Raw genomic sequence first — 12049 nt, 5'->3', positions numbered from 1 at the left:
TCCTCCTGAAAGAGATCCCCAAAGGAAAACTCCTAGGAATATTGTAGCCAAATTCCAGAGTTCCCAGGTCAAGGAGAAAATATTACAAGCTGCCAGAAGGAAACAATTCAAGTACTGTGGAAACACAATCAGGATAACACAAGATTTAGCAGCTTCTACATTAAAGGACGCAGGGCATGGAATATATTCCTTACAACCAAGAATCACCTACCCAGCAAAACTGAGTATAATCCTTCAGGGGAAAAAATGGTCATTCAGTGAAATAGAGGACTTTCAAGCATTCTGATGAAAAGACCAGAGCTGAATAGAAAATTTGACTTTCAAATACAGGACTCAAGTGGAACATGAAGAGGTAAACAGGAAAGAGAAATCATAAGAGACTTATTAAGATTGAACTGTTTACATTCCTGCATGGAAAGATGATATTTATAACTCATGAGACCTTTGTCAGTATTAGGGTAGTTGGAGGAAAAAAATTATATGTATGTATATGTAGATAGATAGATAGAGGGCACAGGGTGAGTTGAAGATTAAGGGGTCATATCTGGAGAATAAAATTAAGGGATGAGAGAGGATTATACTCAGAGAAGAAGAAAGGGAGAGGTAGAATGGGGTAAATTATCTCACAAAAAAAACAGAAAAGAAAAGTCTCTTACAGTGGAGGGGAAACGGGGAAGGTGAGAGGGAATGAGTGAATCTTATTCTCATAGGATTTGGCTTAAGGAGGGAATAACATACACATTCAATTGGGTATGGAAATCTGTCTTACCCTACAGGAAAATAGGGGAGAAGGGGACAAGAGAGCGGGGATGATAGAGAGGAGGGCAGATTGGGAAAGGGGTAATCAGAAGTAAATACTTCTGAGGAGGGACAGGGTCAAAAGAAAGAATAGAATAAATGGGAGGGCAGGATAGGATTAAGGGAAATAGAGTTAGTTTTTCACAACATGTCTACTATGGACGTGTTTTGCATAACTGCACATGTACAACCTATATTGTGTTGCTTGCCTTTTCAATGAGGGTGGGTGGGGAGGGAGGAAGAGAAAAAATTTGAAACCTAAAGTTTAAAAAAATGTTTTCACATGCTACTAGGAAATAAGAAATACAGGAAATGGAGTACAGAAGTCTATCCTGCCCTACAGGAAAATAGAAGGGGAAGGGGATAAGAGAAGGAGAGAGAGATAGAAGAGAGGACTAGGGGAAGGGATATTCAGAATGCATGCCATCTTGGGTGGGGGAAGGGGGGAGATGGGGTGAAAATTTGGAATTTAAAAACTTGTGGGAGTGAATGTTGAAAACTAAAAATAAATAAATTTATATTTAAAAAAAAAGAAACAGATGATACCTGCTCTTAAGTTAGGGGACAGGCTCCTCCGTGACACATGCCCAGAAGCAGGCTCCACATGGGTTGGTCCAAGTTCAAGCATATTATGCATGCTAATGGATGGGGACCTTATTGGCCAGTCTCCCATTACAATCAGTAACAACATAATTATGTTAGTATGCTGAAAAAGTCTAGTGAAGGCTGGAAGACCACTTATCAAGCACATCATGGAGAGGATTCTTATTCATATGTGAACTAGATGACCTCTGATATGATTCCCTGGGATGATATCAACTTTAAAGAAACTACCATTTAATTTTATTTAAAATAAAAACTTCTATATAATTTTATTTAAAATACTGTATTCTGATATGTTTGGAGTATGGTTGTGGAATGTTTTTCCTTTCAGAAACAGGTTGGTTTGTAAAGGTTATAAAAATTCAGAGCTTAGCCAAAAAAAAAAGTGATAATCAAATTGAGTTTAGCTAAGGAATCTAGGGGATATTCACCAAGGGAATAACTTTGCTGCTAAGCATGATGCCAGGATTGTGTGGTTGTGTAGTTGTGTGGTTTGTCCTTCATTCTCAAAGAGTACTGTGACATCAGGGAGATGATGACAAGACTTGCAATTGACTTTGATTTGAGTGAGGGAGGACTGTGCAAGGTCACCAGCCTCAATTTCCCCTCCAGAGCCATCTGGGTCCAGTGGCCAGATATTGATCAGGAGGATTGGAGATAGCCCAGGATGCAGTGAGAGACCTTGGCCTTTTTAAGCTAAGGTCTTTTCAGGTTCTCACTTTGAGTGAGGCAATGCCCATTCAGTGAGTAGACCTATTTAAGAAGTGAGTCAAGGGATGGCCCCTTTAATTATAAAAAAAAAAAAATCATGGCAGGCACTAGAGATACAAAGGCAAAATGAATATAGTACCTGTCCTCAAGGACCCTACAGGAAGCTCCCAATATGTAAACAGAAAAATATAGACACAATCATTTGAGGCAGACAAAAAACAAAGAGTTATCCGTATTTGCTACATCTTGAATTTTAATAATGATTTGGATATAGAGGGGGGGAAAAGCATTTATGTAACTACATATGCTCTCAATTCTACTATATTGTAACAATAAATAGTACATTTTCCAAAAAAAAAGTATGTCTATGATTTCACATGAAGTGAATAGATATATAAAAATGTCTAAATAAGGAGAATTATGTCCCCGACAGAGGTGCTTTCATTGGCTCCTTACACTAAGGAATGGCCAAAATCTTCAGCTGGAGAAACAGCTTATCTTTTACAATCATCCTTTATACCTTTCAGTACACGATGTCATCAGATAAATGAATGACTAGAGGGAAAAGTAAATGTCAAATAGCAACAAAGGATAATCAATAAATAATTCACCCAGTGGACTGGTTCCACCAGTTCCCATTCTATGTCAAGAAATCTAGAGGAAAGCTCAGGACATATTGGGTGGAACTCTATGGTACTTTTGTGGGAAGACATGAACAAGAGTTGCCCAGAAGAGAAAGGCATGGATGGCATATAGACTTCATTACTGAAAAGAGTACCTCCACCAATTCAATTACAGATCCACTTATATGTCAAAGTATTAAAAATGCAAAATTCCTTAGAATTTTTCTTTTTCTTCTATCAGTCATCATTAGCTTCTAGCAGGCTTCTAGTATGGCAGAAAGAGTACCAGCTCTGGAATTAGAGTACAAAGTTAGAGTTTTATTATTTTCAATTATTAATTTTTTATTAAATTCTATTCAGTTATATTAGAGTTAGAGTTCAAATCACACCTCTAACTCCTACTACTTATGTGACCTTGGGCAATTCTCTTAAACTCTCTGAGTCTCAGTTTCCTCAACTGTAAAATGAGATGACTTCTCAGGTCCACTCTAGCTTTAAGATCCAATGAATCTAAGACCCAATGAAAGCTGACCCACAAAGCATGACTGAAACCTGAAGTCCTTGAAAACAGCCTCATAAATACTCTCTCAGGACAAGCAACAATTCTTGTTGGGCAGGTTTTTGAGAATGCTGTGGAAATGAATTTCATTAGCTTCCCTCCTTGTTCAGAATCTCCTAGGAGAATACATGAAGCTCTTCTCTTTTCTCTCTCTTCTCTCTCCAAAATTTCATCCCTTCCCTTGACTCCAACTGTCACCTCCATATAGGTGATACTATATCTATATATTCAACTTCAACACTCTTATGAGCTTCAATATCTCCAGCTTCCTGTTGGGTATTTCCATGTGGATGTCCTATGGACATCTCAAACACATCACGTCTAAGATGAATTCATCTTCTCCTCCCCCCACCACAAGCCTAACACTCCTTCCAATTTCCCCATTTCTATTAAAGGCACTGCCATCATCCCAGTCACCTAGATTCAAGATCTTGGACTCCTTGATCCTTTAGACTTCACATCTAATCACTTGCCAAATTCTACTGATTCTATCCTCCTACAACATCTTTAAAAATATATGTATTTATTTAATGTTTTATGTTTTCCAAATTACATGTTAAAATAATTTTAACATGCCTTTTTTTAAATTTTTGAGTTCCAAATTCTCTCCCTCCCCTCCCCCACATTGGGAAGGCAAGCAATTTGATATAGGTTATGCATGTCCTGCAACATCTTTTGCATCTGTCCTGTCTCTCATTACCTCTCATCTAGACTATTGTAATGCCCTACTAATGAGTCTCCTTGCCTCCAGCCTGTCTATACTCTAGCCCACCCTTCACAGAGAAGCCAAAATAATTTCCTTAAGCAGTGAGCAAATGAACTTCTTTCTCTTCCTTACAGAGTTGGGGACAATCTGTATGGAATATTGCATACAATCAACCATCAGATTCATTTGATTTGTTGGTGACATTTATAGAACCAATTTTTTGTACATCTTTTTTATTCTTTGTTACAAGGGAAAGCTTACTGGATAGGGAAATGTGTGTGTGTATATGGGGGGAGGGTTATATTTAGAAACTGGGATGATGTAAACACAATAGATCAATAAATTTTTTTTTTCCCTAATGGTACAAGTCTAATCACGTTGCTCACTTGCTCAAAGAGATGGAATGACTGCTTATTGCCTTCAGGCAGGTAAAATAAAATTCCTTTTCTTGACATTTAAGGCTTTCCAACTTCTCTTTCCAACCCTATTCCACACTCCTCTTGACTTACTCCCCATTTTAGCCAGATTTGACTGTCATCTGATCTGTATTTTTGTGGCACCAAATATTAGTGCATGCCATTCCCCATGCCTGGAATACATCTCTGCCTGCTGAAATCTTCCTTTATCTTTAAGGTAAAATGCAGCTAGGTGGCTCAGTGGATACAGTGCCTGGCCTAGACTCAGGAAGTCTCATTTTCCTGAGTTTCAAATCTGGCCTCAGACACTTACTAGCTGTGACCCTAGGCAGGTCACTTCATTCTGTTTGCTTCAGTTTCCTCATCTGTAAAATGAACTAGAAAAAGAAATGATAAACCACTCCAGTATCTTTGCCAAAAAAAACCCAAATGGGTCTGTGAAGAGTAAGACATGCCTGAAAAATGACTGAACAGAAATGCTTCGCATACCTCAAAGTGCTGCATAAATGCTAGCTATTATTATTAGAGACCCATTAAAACTGAAGCAAGATCTCAAGCTGAGTTGAAGACAGTTCAGTTGGAAGCTTCTGAGCAGCCAAAAAACACATAACCCACTACAAAACAGGAAGCCCTGTAGACCAGACTTCAATGATTTAAGATGCAAAAAAGCTCTTTAATTTGTTCAGCCAAAATGACTGTTGTTCAGTCCCTAACTTTGCCTCCTCCAAATTCAGCATTACCAGGAAAAGGTGTATCCAATTTCTTTGTTCCTATGCCACTGGATGTCATAATTTTCATCACAAAGCAAGCTTTTAAAGCACAAATTGGCTAGAAGAATTTTCCCTGAATGGGGTTAACTCTTACCATACTGGTGTAGGACTAACCACAATTTTATAATATAAGTACGTGTAAGAAATTGAAAGACTGTCTAATGAAAGCTCATTTTTGCTGTTGTTATTATGACCATTTTTCAGCTGCAAAAGGAACTCCCTCAGTCCATTCAGTTTAGCATCCATTCGGTGACTTAGAATCAGAGAGCTACTTGGGCATGGGGAGGCTGAGTGAATTGCCCAGGGTAATACAGCCAATATGTATCTGAGGGAGGATTTGAATCCATGTCTTCCTGACCCTAAGTCTGGTTTTCTATCCATTACTCTGCTCTGCCATTATGGCATGAGTAAACTCTTTCTTCTCTAGAAGGGATTCTCCAGACTACTTCTGGATATAAGATTAAAAGGTTAATTAAGGTTTATTTTCTTTTTTTTTAGGCAGCTGAGGTTAAGTGACTTGCCCAGGGTCAAGTGTTTGGTCTGAGGCCGGATTTGAACTCAGGTCCTCCTGACTGCAGGGCCGGGGCTCTATCCACTGGGCCGCCCAGCTGCCCCAGTCTATTTTTCCTTTCTTCACCCTGCCCCTGTTCTTGCTTGCAGTTTGGTTGCATGCAGTGCATCATCATTGGCTCGAGTTATCGGAGGGGGAGTGGGGAAAAAGAAGAAACAGTCAGTATCTTAATGGCCAGTTAAGTTTTCTTCAAAATCTATAGGATTTGTATTATGGATACATAATTGATTCTTAGAATGACTGAAAATATTGAGTCAATTGGGTTTTTTTTTTCTATAGAGGGCTTAATTTTTACTTTTTTTCTTTCTCTATCATTCTATCTGTTGTTGTTCAGTCATTTTAGTCACATCTGACTTTTCATGACCCCATTGGGGGTTTTCTCGGCAAAGGTATTAGAGCGGTTTGCCATTTCCTCCTCCAGCTCATTTTACAGGTGAGGAAACTGAGACAAAGAGGGTTAAGGGACTTGCCCAAGGTCACATAGCTATAAGTGTCTGAGGCTGGATCAGGTCTTCCTGATTCCAGGCCTGGTGCTCTTTCTACTACACCATCTAGCTGCCCTTAGTGTTATTTTGCAGTTTTCACTGAAATTTGAACTCAGATGTCTGGATCCAGAGTCCAGAGAGCCGTCCATTACGTCATGAAACCACCAAATCATTCTATAATTTCACAATTTCTCCTCTGATTCTTCTTTTTTTTTCCCACTAAAACAGCACTAGCCAAAGACATGTGGCTAGGCATTTTTTTTACCTGGCACAAAAGCAGTTGAGCTGGGGCTGGAGGCAAGAGCTGTAATACAGACCAGAGTCTAACCAAAGGGCAGTCACACAGGGAGAAGTGCTGTCTAGTCCCCAGCCCATGAGGGCTGTACATAGCAGGTCAGGGTTCAGTGCAGGCATGGCCATCGCCACTGAAAGGAAGCTCCCTCCCCCACATTGGTGCCCTAGAACAAGCCCCGTCTTATTACGTTCTGATAACACCTCTGGCATCAATTTGCCCTTCAATACTACCTATCAAGCTTATTGGAAAAACACTCTGTACTCTCGTGCAGTAACATCTTACAGGGAGAAAAAGAGCTATCCTGTTGGAACAACTAATTTTCCTCATCTGTCAAAAGGGGTTTGAACTAAATGACCTTGAAGGACCTTTCCAGCTCCACACCTGCGATCTAACTTACTTACTTATCAGATGCTGATAAGAACAAAGAAAATTAACAATATTCTTTTTTTTAAAACAATAGGTATGGTCACGGGAACCACTTTTAGGAAATCTGATAGACTTTGAGCCCAAAGAGTAGAGGCTGATGTCGTAGCTTCTGGCTAGAGAACTGACAGTATTTGCTTGCTTGGCTCTGGATCTTGTGGCAAGCAAGGACTCAATTTACCTATGTACCTGTGGTTTTCAATGTCTATTTTTCATGAACTCAACTAATCCCCTTGGAAGCTGAAGGATGCTCTAAAACAAGGGAGAGCAATCTGGGCACATGCTCTCAAGGACCTTGATATTGTCCTATTTTGGAGAGAATCTCTCTCCAGAGATCAGAGATTTATTGTAATTACCCAGCTATATACACTTGCCATATCCTTCCCTCTTACTCTTTACAAGATAACTAGAAAACAGCCACACATCCCTCCTTTCCCCAATCTCAAACTTTAACTTTCTCTATTGGACATCTTACTTATAGACTATAGTGGATCTGTGATCTCATCAATGTGGAAGTGCCCTTCAATGATGCACATAACAATACCTCCATGCCTGCCCATTCCATGTGACTCTTGTCCATATCTTCCTCTAAGTTCACTGCCAAGTACCCATCCAACATGTTGGAGGTCTTCCTCTTTTTCTCCAGTGGAGAGACTCTGAGCGTTCATCTGTCGTATCTAACACTCAATATTCTCATGTCATACAATTCATTGATGAGATCTTTTACTCCTGTTCTTCAAAGATCCTCATTGGTTACATGTTGGAGTCTGCTCCCACCCACCATGTGCCTCTCCATTTTTAATTATACAAAACAAGTGATGCTCATTTTTGATCCTACAAAATCTTATAATCTGTGTTTCACTGTCATGCTGTAAGGTTCCCATGAAAGCAAAGGCAAATCTTTTATAATATCAACTTTGGGCAGAAAAGGTACCTACCTCCACTGATAGAGAGTTTCTTCATCCATGAGTTCCCTATGCTGGGAATCAGAACTCCACTCCCTATCTTTATTTATTAGGCACTTTATCACCTAGAAGTGAAATAAATTTCAGTATTCCTGTCTCTCTAATCAGTACCAGTGAGGGACAAGTACTGGGGGGTCCTCTCCATGTTACCTTTTTTTACTTCACTAAAAAATTCTTTCCTTTGAAGAGTAGCCCATTCAGAAGAAAGCCATTCATATCTGTATGAAATGAAAAGTCATGTTGAAAGGTGAAGATCCTTCAGAATTTATGAATTAGTAGGTGTTTTATTATTAGACTGTCTCTTTTCTCACCAGAGATATGGTAGTAGGGAGCCTTCTTGAAGGGTAAGTAGAAAAGGTAAAGACTGTCTAAGAATGCATACAAGCAACAGATCAGAGGAGAATAGAAAGAGGTTTCTTTTCCCACCATGGATAGGGAAGCGTTCATGACAAACAAGGGATAAAGAGAATTACAGGAGATAAGATGGACAATTCTGATTACATAAAATTGAAAAGATTTTGCATAAAATTAGTGCAGTTGGAATTAGAAGCAGTTAACAGAAAAAAAGCTTTGCAAAAAAAATTCATTGATAAAGGTCCTATATATATGTGTGTGTGTGTGTGTGTGTGTGTGTGTGTGTATATATATATATATATATATATACATACATACATATATGGAGAAATCATACAGATATATAAGAACAATATAGATAAACAGAAAAAGGATATAAACAGATAATTCTCAAGGGAAGATACCTAAACTATCAACAACCATATGAAAAAGTGTTCCAGATCATTACTCATAAGGGAAGTTCAAATGAAAATAACACCAAGGTTTCCCCTTAGACCCATCAGATTGTCAACAAATTGTTGGAAGAGATGTGGGAGGACTGGTACACTAATGCATTGTTGGTGGAGCTGTGAATCAATCCAACAATTCTAGAAAGCTGTTTAGAATTATACCCCCAAAGTCACTAAACTGCACTTCCCCTTTGACCCAGAAATGTCACTAGTACTCTTCTCCAGATTAAGCATGCTAAGTATATTCCCAAAAGAGATGACAGAGAGAGAGAGAGAGAGAGAGAGAGAGAGAGAGAGAGACAGAGAGACAGAGAGACAGAGAGGATCTATATGTACAAAAATATTTGTAGTAGAACTTTTTATTGTAGCAAAAACCCAGAAACCAAGTCGAAACCTATCAGTTGAGGAATGGCTTAACAAATTACAGAATATTAATTTAGTGGACTATTATTATGCCAAGGTTTCTTTTGGGGTTAAGGCTATGTTTACTTTTTTTAAGATGGCTATAAGATGTTGTGAATGGTGTATGAATCTGACAGCTCATCACAGACATTCCACTCCTATCTACCATCCACAGACACTCTCAAAATTAAGTCAAAACCAAAGAGAGACCACAGGAACCTGGTAGGCACAGGGTTTTTTTCTGTGCTCAGGACCACCAACAGCACACTTGACAGAGTCAATACATGAAAAGGGATGTTTTGTTAAGGGCATTAAGACTGGAGTGACAGCCATAGCAAAACAGTCTGTCTTCATAAATAAAACAGGGCAGAGAGGTTGAGGCTAATGATGGGCAATGGCCATCATTTCTGATCCTGAGAATTTTGAGACTTTTTATTACTTAAGTCTATATTGTTTTGTGGTTTTATTTTCTTTAATTTTGTATCAATAAAAACTGGTTAATTTATAGTTAAAAAAAAAGAAATTTAACAAGGGGCAGATTCAGATAAACCTGGAAAGAGCTGTGTGAATGCTGATGCAAACAAGAGTAAAGTGAGCAGAACCAGGAGAATTAGTTATACAATGACCACAATATTAAGAAGAAAAGCAACTTTGAAAGACTTAGGAACTTTAATCAATGCAGTAACCTGTCACTACTCCAAAAGACTATGCTGACTCGTGCTTCCCACTTCCTGATGGAGAGGTGATAGACTGTAGAGGCAGAATGAGAAACACATATATTTTCAGACATGAATCAATACAATCCAAGTTTGTTTAGTTTGATTATCCTTGTTATAGGAAGGGCTTTTTTTTTTTTTTGGCCAGCCAAGTAGCACAGTGAATAGAATGCTGGGCCTGGAGTCAAGAAGACCAGAATTCAAATCTAGTCATAGACACTTCCTAGCTGTGTGACCTTGGGCTCCACCTCTGCCTCAGTTTCCTCATCTGTAAATGGGGATGTTAATAGCACCTACCTCCCAGGGTTGTTGTGAGGCTCAGATAAGATAATACTTGTAAAGCATTTAGCACAGTGCCTGGCACATAGTAAGCACTATATAAATATTAGTTGTTATTACTTGAGGGAAAGGGATTGGAGAGGTAGTTATAGTTATGTAATTTTTAAAAAGAAGGTCAATGAAACACTTTAATAATAAACAGAAAAGAGCAGAAGGAAGTTCAGAAGGAGACACAGATTAGAAGGGCAATGTTGGGGCTACCACATTCAATTTAACATATATTTTTTAAAAACCACATCATGTAATAGAATTCATGATTTCAAATATAATTACCTTTTTCTGACCACATATGCATATGGCCTACATATGAAAATGCCCATGTTGGTTGATGATTTTTCTAGTTCATGCCCCGAAGAGTGCATATGAGTGAGGAAGTTTGGGAAAACTTATGGGCTGCTGTTTACTTAATTGAGATCAAAATTGCAGTTTTGTCCTCACTGACAGGACAGTGATGAGCTAGGACCCTAGCACACTGAAATCCTGTGGATCTTGATAGCACGTGCGCTTCTTCAACATCATCAAGGCAGCTTGGCTTAGTGTCCAATGACAAGAATTTTTTAAAATTCAGACCTGAGATTTCACCAGGATAGAGAATTCCCAGTGAAGAAAGTTCCTCTACCAATGAAGATTAGCATCTGCCCTGCAATTTATAGTTGGTTTGTAGAGCTGCCTGGGGCATTAAAAGGTTAGAGGTCTTGCCCAGAGCCAACCAGCCAGCATGTGTCAGAGGTAGGATTTTAACAGAGCTTCCTGACTCCAAGGCTCCCTATCTACTCTACCACACTGTCTAGCTAACTAGTAACAAGAATAACTAAAACCCAAAAGCTACCAGATGACACACTTCCTTTTCCCACTCTGCCTCCCAGCAACCACCACCAACAGCAGCTACACTCCAGGTAAGCTTCTCTCTGGTCCATTCAGGTCCTGCATCCTACCCCCTCCTCCTCTTCTCACCCCCTCTGCAGAGGTATCTGGCAATCTACCCACATAAGCCAATGTTTCAGAGTCTTTGTGTCCCTCTGACAATGCCTCGTGTCCTAAAGTCTTTCACCCCTTCCAACTAAATTGATTTGGAAAATAATTTTGCCTTGCTCAGACTCATTTTGTCCTCCTTGCTCTGAGTGCCCAAGTTGCTGTTCACCAGGCATACTGGCTGAAGCAAAATGCTTAATGTCAAGAGGAAGGAGAGATGAGGATGGAGTGGGCCTGGGAGATGAGTGGTACGTTAGGAGTAGATGATATAGGGCTTTGAAAACAAGTTTGAGGAGTTTGGAATTTATTCTGATGGCAATGTGTAAACTGTTCAAGGTTTTTGAAAGGAGGTTGGGTGGGGGGAGAGAGGGTGCTAGGATCATAGATTTAGCCAAGAGGGACCTTAAAGGACCTACAGTACAACTCCCTCATTTTTTCAGATGAGTTTTGTTGTCGTTGTTACTGTTCATCCTTCCTTCTCAAAGGACCAATGACATCAGGAGGATGATGTCTTGACTTGCAAGTGAATTGGATTTAAATGAGACAGAGCTGTGTGAAGTCATCAACCCTACTCTCTCCTCCAGATGAGTTTGCTGAGACTTAGAAAGGCTAAATGGCTTGTACAGGTAGCAACTGAGAGTGCCAGGAATCAAACCCACATCCTCTGACTATAATCAGCTCTTTCCTCTGCAATTGCTACCTACCAAGTATTTAGTTTTTGTCTGTTTGTTTTTTAAGAAAAATGAATATGAAAGCAGTGAAGAATATGAATTAAGAGGGGAAGAAAGGGAAAGGGGGATCTTTATAATATAATATGCCACAGGACTCAGATGTCTTGGAAAGCTATAGGTCACATAGGAAAGAGCTACACAAGGGCCATCATCTGACTTTT

The 12049-nt window shown here is 39.3% G+C and overlaps 1 protein-coding gene across 1 annotated transcript in view; it reads left to right on the top strand.

The window, feature by feature from the left end:
• The window catches only part of GLDN (gliomedin), an 86208-nt gene that overhangs the window by 16041 nt on the left and 58118 nt on the right, over positions 1 to 12049 (top strand). The gene's annotated exons all lie outside the window — the stretch shown is intronic.

Source organism: Phascolarctos cinereus, unplaced genomic scaffold, assembly GCF_003287225.1.
Source record: "Phascolarctos cinereus isolate Bilbo 61053 unplaced genomic scaffold, phaCin_HiC Scaffold_3;HRSCAF=262, whole genome shotgun sequence".
NCBI lineage: Eukaryota > Metazoa > Chordata > Mammalia > Diprotodontia > Phascolarctidae > Phascolarctos > Phascolarctos cinereus.
The sequence above is the reverse complement of the archived record's forward strand: the minus strand, read 5'-3'. Positions and strand labels throughout refer to the sequence as shown.